This window comes from Oreochromis aureus, linkage group 20, assembly GCF_013358895.1.
Source record: "Oreochromis aureus strain Israel breed Guangdong linkage group 20, ZZ_aureus, whole genome shotgun sequence".
Classification (NCBI taxonomy): Eukaryota; Metazoa; Chordata; class Actinopteri; order Cichliformes; family Cichlidae; genus Oreochromis; species Oreochromis aureus.
The window spans coordinates 34,324,124-34,336,850 of NC_052961.1; positions in this window are offsets into that span (position 1 = coordinate 34,324,124).

Genomic DNA, 12,727 nt, shown 5'->3' on the forward strand with positions numbered 1-12,727 from the left:
CATCCAGAAATAACCTCCCAAAAATCCAAAAATTCCAAGAAATCTAAACATCGAATGCTTGCACATACATGTGATTATGCGCAGAGGTCAACCCTACCAGCCAACCTCAGATCTCTACGCAGGCACACATGAATGCACGCACATTTACACACATCCAGAAATAACCTCCCAAAAATCAAAAAAATTCCAAGAAATCCAAACATCGAATGCTTGCACATACATGTGATTATGCGCAGAGGTCCACCCTACCAGCCAACCTCAGATCTCTACGCAGGCACACATGAATGCACGTGACATTTACACACATCCAGAAATAACCTCCCAAAAATCAACCAAATTCCAAGAAATCCAAACATCGAAATGCTTGCACACACATGCGATTAAGCGCAGAGGTCCACCCTACCAGCCAACCTCAGATCTCTACGCAGGCACACATGAATGCACGTACATTTACACACATCCAGAAATAACCTCCCAAAAATCAAAAAATTCCAAGAAATCCAAACATCGAAATGCTTGCACATACATGTGATTATGCGCAGAGGTCCACCCTACCAGCCAACCTCAGATCTCTACGCAGGCACACATGAATGCACGTATTTTTACACACATCCAGAAATAACCTCCCACAAATCAACCAAATTCCAAGAAATCCAAACATCGAAATGCTTGCACACACATGCGATTATGCGCAGAGGTCCACCCTACCAGCCAACCTCAGATCTCTACGCAGGCACACATGAATGCACGTACATTTACACACATCCAGAAATAACCTCCCAAAATCAAAAAAATTCCACGAAATCCAAACATCGAATGCTTGCACATACATGTGATTATGCGCAGAGGTCCACCCTACCAGCCAACCTCAGATCTCTACGCAGGCACACATGAATGCACGTATATTTACACACATCCAGAAATAACCTCCCAAAAATCAAAAATTCCAAGAAATCCAAACATCGAATGCTTGCACATACATGTGATTATGCGCAGAGGTCCACCCTACCAGCCAACCTCAAATCTCTACGCAGGCACACATGAATGCATGTACATTTACACACATCCAGAGATAAACTCCCCACAGAAACCAAATTCCAAGAAATCCAAACATCGAAATGCTTGCACACACATGCGATTATGCGCAGAGGTCCACCCTACCAGCCAACCTCAGATCTCTATACCGGCACACATGAATGCACGTACATTTACACACATCCAGAGATAAACTCCCCACAGAAACCAAATTCCAAGAAATCTAAACATCGAAATGCTTGCACACACATGCGATTATGCGCAGAGGTCCACCCTACCAGCCAACCTCAGATCTCTACGCAGGCACACATGAATGTACGCACATTTACACACATCCAGAAATAACCTCCCAAAAATCAAAAAATTCCAAGAAATCCAAACATCGAAATGCTTGCACATACATGTGATTATGCGCAGAGGTCCACCCTACCAGCCAACCTCAGATCTCTACGCAGGCACACATGAATGCACGTACATTTACACACATCCCGAAATAACCTCCCACAAATCAACCAAATTCCAAGAAATCCAAACATCGAAATGCTTGCACACACATGCGATTATGCGCAGAGGTCCACCCTACCAGCCAACCTCAGATCTCTACGCAGGCACACATGAATGAATGCACGTACATTTACACACATCCAGAAATAACCTCCCACAAATCAACCAAATTCCAAGAAAACCAAACATCGAAATGCTTGCACACACATGCGATTAAGCGCAGAGGTCCACCCTACCAGCCAACCTCAGATCTCTACGCAGGCACACATGAATGCACGTACATTTACACACATCCAGAAATAACCTCCCAAAAATCAAAAAAATTCCAAGAAATCCAAACATCGAAATGCTTGCACATACATGCGATTATGCGCAGAGGTCCACCCTACCAGCCAACCTCAGATCTCTACACCGGCACACATGAATACATGTACATTTACACACATCCAGAGATAAACTCCCCACAGAAACCAAATTCCAAGAAATCCAAACATCGAAATGCTTGCACACACATGCGATTATGCGCAGAGGTCCACCCTACCAGCCAACCTCAGATCTCTACGCAGGCACACATGAATGCACGTACATTTACACACATCCAGAAATAACCTCCCACAAATCAACCAAATTCCAAGAAAACCAAACATCGAAATGCTTGCACACACATGCGATTATGCGCAGAGGTCCACCCTACCAGCCAACCTCAGATCTTTACGCAGGCACACATGAATGCACGTACATTTACACACATCCAGAAATAACCTCCCAAAATCAACCAAATTCCAAGAAATCCAAACATCGAAATGCTTGCACATACATGTGATTATGCGCAGAGGTCCACCCTACCAGCCAACCTCAGATCTCTACGCAGGCACACATGAATGCACGCACATTTACACACATGCAGAAATAACCTCCCAAAAATCAAAAAATTCCAAGAAATCCAAACATCGAATGCTTGCACATACATGTGATTATGCGCAGAGGTCCACCCTACCAGCCAACCTCAGATCTCTACGCAGGCACACATGAATGCACGTACATTTACACACATCCAGAAATAACCTCCCAAAAATCAACCAAATTCCACGAAATCCAAACATCGAAATGCTTGCACATACATGCGATTATGCGCAGAGGTCCACCCTACCAGCCAACCTCAGATCTCTACGCAGGCACACATGAATGCACGTACATTTACACACATCCAGAAATAACCTCCCAAAATCCAAAAAAATTCCAAGAATTCCAAACATCGAATGCTTGCACATACATGTGATTATGCGCAGAGGTCAACCCTACCAGCCAACCTCAGATCTCTACGCAGGCACACATGAATGCACGTACATTTACACACATCCAGAAATAACCTCCCACAAATCAACCAAATTCCAAGAAATCCAAACATCGAAATGCTTGCACACACATGATTATGCGCAGAGGTCCACCCTACCAGCCAACCTCAGATCTCTACGCAGGCACACATGAATGCACGTACATTTACACACATCCAGAAATAAACTCCCCACAGAAACCAAATTCCAAGAAATCCAAACATCGAATGCTTTGCACACATGTGATTATGCGCAGAGGTCCACCCTACCAGCCAACCTCAGATCTCTACGCAGGCACACATGAATGCACGTACATTTACACACATCCAGAAATAACCTCCCAAAATCAAAAAATTCCAAGAAATCCAAACATCGAAATGCTTGCACATACATGCGATTATGCGCAGAGGTCCACCCTACCAGCCAACCTCAGATCTCTACACAGGCACACATGAATACATGTACATTTACACACATCCAGAGATAAACTCCCCACAGAAACCAAATTCCAAGAAATCCAAACATCGAAATGCTTGCACACACATGCAATTATGCGCAGAGGTCCACCCTACCAGCCAACCTCAGATCTCTACGCAGGCACACATGAATGCGCGTACATTTACACACATCCAGAAATAACCTCCCAAAATCAAAAAATTCCAAGAAATCCAAACATCGAAATGCTTGCACATACATGTGATTATGCGAGAGGTCCACCCTACCAGCCAACCTCAGATCTCTACGCAGGCACACATGAATGCACGTACATTTACACACATCCAGAAATAACCTCCCAAAATCAACCAAATTCCAAGAAATCCAAACATCGAAATGCTTGCACACACATGCGATTAAGCGCAGAGGTCCACCCTACCAGCCAACCTCAGATCTCTACGCAGGCACACATGAATGCACGTACATTTACACACATCCAGAAATAACCTCCCAAAAATCAAAAAATCCAAGAAATCCAAACATCGAAATGCTTGCACATACATGTGATTATGCGCAGAGGTCCACCCTACCAGCCAACCTCAGATCTCTACGCAGGCACACATGAATGCACGTACATTTACACACATCCAGAAATAACCTCCCACAAATGAACCAAATTCCAAGAAATCCAAACATCGAAATGCTTGCACACACATGCGATTATGCGCAGAGGTCCACCCTACCAGCCAACCTCAGATCTCTACGCAGGCACACATGAATGCACGTACATTTACACACATCCAGAAATAACCTCCCACAAATCAACCAAATTCCAAGAAAACCAAACATCGAAATGCTTGCACACACATGCGATTAAGCGCAGAGGTCCACCCTACCAGCCAACCTCAGATCTCTACGCAGGCACACATGAATGCACGTACATTTACACACATCCAGAAATAACCTCCCACAAATCTACCAAATTCCAAGAAATCCAAACATCGAAATGCTTGCACATACATGTGATTATGCGCAGAGGTCCACCCTACCAGCCAACCTCAGATCTCTACACAGGCACACATGAATGCATGTACATTTACACACATCCAGAGATAAACTCCCCACAGAAACCAAATTCCAAGAAATCCAAACATCGAAATGCTTGCACACACATGCGATTATGCGCAGAGGTCCACCCTACCAGCCAACCTCAGATCTCTACGCAGGCACACATGAATGCACGTACATTTACACACATCCAGAAATAACCTCCCACAAATCAACCAAATTCCAAGAAAACCAAACATCGAAATGCTTGCACACACATGCGATTAAGCGCAGAGGTCCACCCTACCAGACAACCTCAGATCTCTACGCAGGCACACATGAATGCACGTACATTTACACACATCCAGAAATAACCTCCCAAAAATCAAAAATTCCAAGAAATCCAAACATCGAATGCTTGCACATACATGTGATTATGCGCAGAGGTCCACCCTACCAGCCAACCTCAGATCTCTACGCAGGCACACATGAATGCACGTACATTTACACACATCCAGAAATAACCTCCCAAAAATCAACCAAATTCCAAGAAATCTAAACATCGAAATGCTTGCACACACATGCGATTAAGCGCAGAGGTCCACCCTACCAGCCAACCTCAGATCTCTACGCAGGCACACATGAATGCACGTACATTTACACACATCCAGAAATAACCTCCCAAAAATCAAAAAATTCCAAGAAATCCAAACATCGAATGCTTGCACATACATGTGATTATGCGCAGAGGTCCACCCTACCAGCCAACCTCAGATCTCTACGCAGGCACACATGAATGCACGTACATTTACACACATCCAGAAATAACCTCCCACAAATGAACCAAATTCCAAGAAATCCAAACATCGAAATGCTTGCACACACATGCGATTATGCGCAGAGGTCCACCCTACCAGCCAACCTCAGATCTCTACGCAGGCACACATGAATGCACGTACATTTACACACATCCAGAAATAACCTCCCAAAAATCAAAAAATTCCACGAAATCCAAACATCGAATGCTTGCACATACATGTGATTATGCGCAGAGGTCCACCCTACCAGCCAACCTCAGATCTCTACGCAGGCACACATGAATGCACGTATTTACACACATCCAGAAATAACCTCCCAAAAATCATCAAATTCCAAGAAATCCAAACATCGAAATGCTTGCACATACATGTGATTATGCGCAGAGGTCCACCCTACCAGCCAACCTCAAATCTCTACGCAGGCACACATGAATGCATGTACATTTACACACATCCAGAGATAAACTCCCCCACAGAAACCAAATTCCAAGAAATCCAAACATCGAAATGCTTGCACACACATGCGATTATGCGCAGAGGTCCACCCTACCAGCCAACCTCAGATCTCTATACCGGCACACATGAATGCACGTACATTTACACACATCCAGAGATAAACTCCCCCACAGAAACCAAATTCCAAGAAATCCAAACATCGAAATGCTTGCACACACATGCGATTATGCGCAGAGGTCCACCCTACCAGCCAACCTCAGATCTCTACGCAGGCACACATGAATGTACGCACATTTACACACATCCAGAAATAACCTCCCAAAAATCAAAAATTCCAAGAAATCCAAACATCGAAATGCTTGCACATACATGTGATTATGCGCAGAGGTCCACCCTACCAGCCAACCTCAGATCTCTACGCAGGCACACATGAATGCACGCATTTACATTTACACACATCCAGAAATAACCTCCCACAAATCAACCAAATTCCAAGAAATCCAAACATCGAAATGCTTGCACACACATGCGATTATGCGCGAGGTCCACCCTACCAGCCAACCTCAGATCTCTACGCAGGCACACATGAATGCACGTACATTTACACACATCCAGAAATAACCTCCCACAAATCAACCAAATTCCAAGAAAACCAAACATCGAAATGCTTGCACACACATGCGATTAAGCGCAGAGGTCCACCCTACCAGCCAACCTCAGATCTCTACGCAGGCACACATGAATGCACGTACATTTACACACATCCAGAAATAACCTCCCAAAAATCAAAAAATCCAAGAAATCCAAACATCGAAATGCTTGCACATACATGCGATTATGCGCGAGGTCCACCCTACCAGCCAACCTCAGATCTCTACACCGGCACACATGAATACATGTACATTTACACACATCCAGAGATAAACTCCCCACAGAAACCAAATTCCAAGAAATCCAAACATCGAAATGCTTGCACACACATGCGATTATGCGCAGAGGTCCACCCTACCAGCCAACCTCAGATCTCTACGCAGGCACACATGAATGCACGTACATTTACACACATCCAGAAATAACCTCCCACAAATCAACCAAATTCCAAGAAAACCAAACATCGAAATGCTTGCACACACATGCGATTAAGCGCAGAGGTCCACCCTACCAGCCAACCTCAGATCTTTACGCAGGCACACATGAATGCACGTACATTTACACACATCCAGAAATAACCTCCCAAAAATCAACCAAATTCCAAGAAATCTAAACATCGAAATGCTTGCACATACATGTGATTATGCGCAGAGGTCCACCCTACCAGCCAACCTCAGATCTCTACGCAGGCACACATGAATGCACGCACATTTACACACATCCAGAAATAACCTCCCAAAAATCAAAAATTCCAAGAAATCCAAACATCGAATGCTTGCACATACATGTGATTATGCGCAGAGGTCCACCCTACCAGCCAACCTCAGATCTCTACGCAGGCACACATGAATGCACGTACATTTACACACATCCAGAAATAACCTCCCAAAAATCAACCAAATTCCACGAAATCCAAACATCGAAATGCTTGCACATACATGCGATTATGCGCAGAGGTCCACCCTACCAGCCAACCTCAGATCTCTACGCAGGCACACATGAATGCACGTACATTTACACACATCCAGAAATAACCTCCCAAAAATCCAAAAATTCCAAGAAATCCAAACATCGAAATGCTTGCACATACATGTGATTATGCGCAGAGGTCAACCCTACCAGCCAACCTCAGATCTCTACATGCAGGCACACATGAATGCACGTACATTTACACACATCCAGAAATAACCTCCCACAAATCAACCAAATTCCAAGAAATCCAAACATCGAAATGCTTGCACACACATGCGATTATGCGCAGAGGTCCACCCTACCAGCCAACCTCAGATCTCTACGCAGGCACACATGAATGCACGTACATTTACACACATCCAGAAATAACCTCCCAAAAATCAAAAATTCCACGAAATCCAAACATCGAAATGCTTGCACATACATGTGATTATGCGCAGAGGTCCACCCTACCAGCCAACCTCAGATCTCTACGCAGGCACACATGAATGCACGACATTTTTACACACATCCAGAAATAACCTCCCAAAAATCAAAAAATTCCAAGAAATCCAAACATCGAAATGCTTGCACATACATGCGATTATGCGCAGAGGTCCACCCTACCAGCCAACCTCAGATCTCTACACAGGCACACATGAATGCACGTACATTTACACACATCCAGAGAAAAACTCCCCACAGAAACCAAATTCCAAGAAATCCAAACATCGAAATGCTTGCACACACATGCGATTATGCGCAGAGGTCCACCCTACCAGCCAACCTCAGATCTCTACGCAGGCACACATGAATGCACGTACATTTACACACATCCAGAAATAACCTCCCACAAATCAACCAAATTCCAAGAAATCCAAACATCGAAATGCTTGCACATACATGTGATTATGCGCAGAGGTCCACCCTACCAGCCAACCTCAGATCTCTACGCAGGCACACATGAATGCACGTACATTTACACACATCCAGAAATAACCTCCCAAAAATCAAAAATTCCAAGAAATCCAAACATCGAAATGCTTGCACACACATGCGATTATGCGCAGAGGTCCACCCTACCAGCCAACCTCAGATCTCTATACCGGCACACATGAATGCACGTACATTTACACACATCCAGAGATAAACTCCCCACAGAAACCAAATTCCAAGAAATCCAAACATCGAAATGCTTGCACACACATGCGATTATGCGCAGAGGTCCACCCTACCAGCCAACCTCAGATCTCTACGCAGGCAACATGAATGTACGCACATTTACACACATCCAGAAATAACCTCCCAAAAATCAAAAAATTCCAAGAAATCCAAACATCGAATGCTTGCACATACATGTGATTATGCGCAGAGGTCCACCCTACCAGCCAACCTCAGATCTCTACGCAGGCACACATGAATGCACGTACATTTACACACATCCCGAAATAACCTCCCACAAATCAACCAAATTCCAAGAAATCCAAACATCGAAATGCTTGCACACACATGCGATTATGCGCAGAGGTCCACCCTACCAGCCAACCTCAGATCTCTACGCAGGCACACATGAATGCACGTACATTTACACACATCCAGAAATAACCTCCCACAAATCAACCAAATTCCAAGAAAACCAAACATCGAAATGCTTGCACACACATGCGATTAAGCGCAGAGGTCCACCCTACCAGCCAACCTCAGATCTCTACGCAGGCACACATGAATGCACGTACATTTACACACATCCAGAAATAACCTCCAAAAATCAAAAATTCCAAGAAATCCAAACATCGAAATGCTTGCACATACATGCGATTATGCGCAGAGGTCCACCCTACCAGCCAACCTCAGATCTCTACACAGGCACACATGAATACATGTACATTTACACACATCCAGAGATAAACTCCCCACAGAAACCAAATTCCAAGAAATCCAAACATCGAAATGCTTGCACACACATGCGATTATGCGCGAGAGGTCCACCCTACCAGCCAACCTCAGATCTCTACGCAGGCACACATGAATGCACGTACATTTACACACATCCAGAAATAACCTCCCACAAATCAACCAAATTCCAAGAAAACCAAACATCGAAATGCTTGCACACACATGCGATTAAGCGCAGAGGTCCACCCTACCAGCCAACCCTCAGATCTTTACGCAGGCACACATGAATGCACGTACATTTACACACATCCAGAAATAACCTCCCAAAAATCAACCAAATTCCAAGAAATCCAAACATCGAATGCTTGCACATACATGTGATTATGCGCAGAGGTCCACCCTACCAGCCAACCTCAGATCTCTACGCAGGCACACATGAATGCACGCACATTACACACATCCAGAAATAACCTCCCAAAAATCAAAAATTCCAAGAAATCCAAACATCGAAATGCTTGCACATACATGTGATTATGCGCAGAGGTCCACCCTACCAGCCAACCTCAGATCTCTACGCAGGCACACATGAATGCACGTACATTTACACACATCCAGAAATAACCTCCCAAAAATCAACCAAATTCCACGAAATCCAAACATCGAAATGCTTGCACATACATGCGATTATGCGCAGAGGTCCACCCTACCAGCCAACCTCAGATCTCTACGCAGGCACACATGAATGCACGTACATTTACACACATCCAGAAATAACCTCCCAAAATCCAAAAATTCCAAGAAATCCAAACATCGAAATGCTTGCACATACATGTGATTATGCGCGCAGAGGTCAACCCTACCAGCCAACCTCAGATCTCTACGCAGGCACACATGAATGCACGTATATTTACACACATCCAGAAATAACCTCCCACAAATCAACCAAATTCCAAGAAATCCAAACATCGAAATGCTTACACACACATGCGATTATGCGCAGAGGTCCACCCTACCAGCCAACCTCAGATCTCTACGCAGGCACACATGAATGCACGTACATTTACACACATCCAGAAATAACCTCCCAAAAATCAAAAAATTCCACGAAATCCAAACATCGAAATGCTTGCACATACATGTGATTATGCGCAGAGGTCCACCCTACCAGCCAACCTCAGATCTCTACGCAGGCACACATGAATGCACGTACATTTACACACATCCAGAAATAACCTCCCAAAATCAAAAATTCCAAGAAATCCAAACATCGAAATGCTTGCACATACATGCGATTATGCGCAGAGGTCCACCCTACCAGCCAACCTCAGATCTCTACACAGGCACACATGAATACATGTACATTTCACACATCCAGAGATAAACTCCCCACAGAAACCAAATTCCAAGAAATCCAAACATCGAAATGCTTGCACACACATGCGATTATGCGCAGAGGTCCACCCTACCAGCCAACCTCAGATCTCTACGCAGGCACACATGAATGCACGTACATTTACACACATCCAGAAATAACCTCCCACAAATCAACCAAATTCCAAGAAAACCAAACATCGAAATGCTTGCACACACATGCGATTAAGCGCAGAGGTCCACCCTACCAGCCAACCTCAGATCTCTACGCAGGCACACATGAATGCACGTACATTTACACACATCCAGAAATAATCTCCCAAAATCAAAAATTCCAAGAAATCCAAACATCGAATGCTTGCACATACATGTGATTATGCGCAGAGGTCCACCCTACCAGCCAACCTCAGATCTCTACGCAGGCACACATGAATGCACGCACATTTACACACATCCAGAAATAACCTCCCAAAATCAAAAATTCCAAGAAATCCAAACATCGAAATGCTTGCACATACATGTGATTATGCGCAGAGGTCCACCCTACCAGCCAACCTCAGATCTCTACGCAGGCACACATGAATGCACGTACATTTACACACATCCAGAAATAACCTCCCAAAAATCAAAAAATTCCAAGAAATCCAAACATCGAAATGCTTGCACACATGCGATTAAGCGCAGAGGTCCACCCTACCAGCCAACCTCAGATCTCTACGCAGGCACACATGAATGCACGTACATTTACACACATCCAGAAATAACCTCCCAAAATCAAAAAATTCCAAGAAATCCAAACATCGAAATGCTTGCACATACATGCGATTATGCGCAGAGGTCCACCCTACCAGCCAACCTCAGATCTCTACACAGGCACACATGAATGCACGTACATTTACACACATCCAGAAATAACCTCCCAAAAATCAAAAATTCCAAGAAATCCAAACATCGAAATGCTTGCACATACATGCGATTATGCGCAGAGGTCCACCCTACCAGCCAACCTCAGATCTCTACACAGGCACACATGAATACATGTACATTTACACACATCCAGAGATAAACTCCCCACAGAAACCAAATTCCAAGAAATCCAAACATCGAAATGCTTGCACACACATGCGATTATGCGCAGAGGTCCACCCTACCAGCCAACCTCAGATCTCTATACCGGCACACATGAATGCACGTACATTTACACACATCCAGAAATAACCTCCCACAAATCAACCAAATTCCAAGAAATCCAAACATCGAAATGCTTGCACATACATGTGATTATGCGCAGAGGTCCACCCTACCAGCCAACCTCAGATCTCTACACAGGCACACATGAATGCACGTACATTTACACACATCCAGAAATAACCTCCCAAAATCAAAAAAATTCCAAGAAATCCAAACATCGAAATGCTTGCACATACATGCGATTATGCGCAGAGGTCCACCCTACCAGCCAACCTCAGATCTCTACACAGGCACACATGAATACATGTACATTTACACACATCCAGAGATAAACTCCCCACAGAAACCAAATTCCAAGAAATCCAAACATCGAAATGCTTGCACACACATGCGATTATGCGCAGAGGTCCACCCTACCAGCCAACCTCAGATCTCTACGCAGGCACACATGAATGCACGTACATTTACACACATCCAGAAATAACCTCCCACAAATCAACCAAATTCCAAGAAAACCAAACATCGAAATGCTTGCACACACATGCAATTATGCGCAGAGGTCCACCCTACCAGCCAACCTCAGATCTCTACGCAGGCACACATGAATGCACGTACATTTACACACATCCAGAGAAAAAACTCACCCACAGAAACCAATTTCCAAGAAATCCAAACATCGAAATGCTTGCACACACATGCGATTATGCGCAGATGTCCACCCTACCAGCCAACCTCAGATCTCTACGCAGGCACACATGAATGCACGCACATTTACACACATCCAGAAATAACCTCCCAAAAATCAAAAAATTCCAAGAAATCCAAACATCGAAATGCTTGCACATACATGTGATTATGCGCAGAGGTTCACCCTACCAGCCAACCTCAGATCTCTACGCAGGCACACATGAATGCACGTACATTTACACACATCCAGAAATAACCTCCCAAAAATCAACCAAATTCCAAGAAATCCAAACATCGAAATGCTTGCACACACATGCGATTATGCGCAGAGGTCCACCCTACCAGCCAACC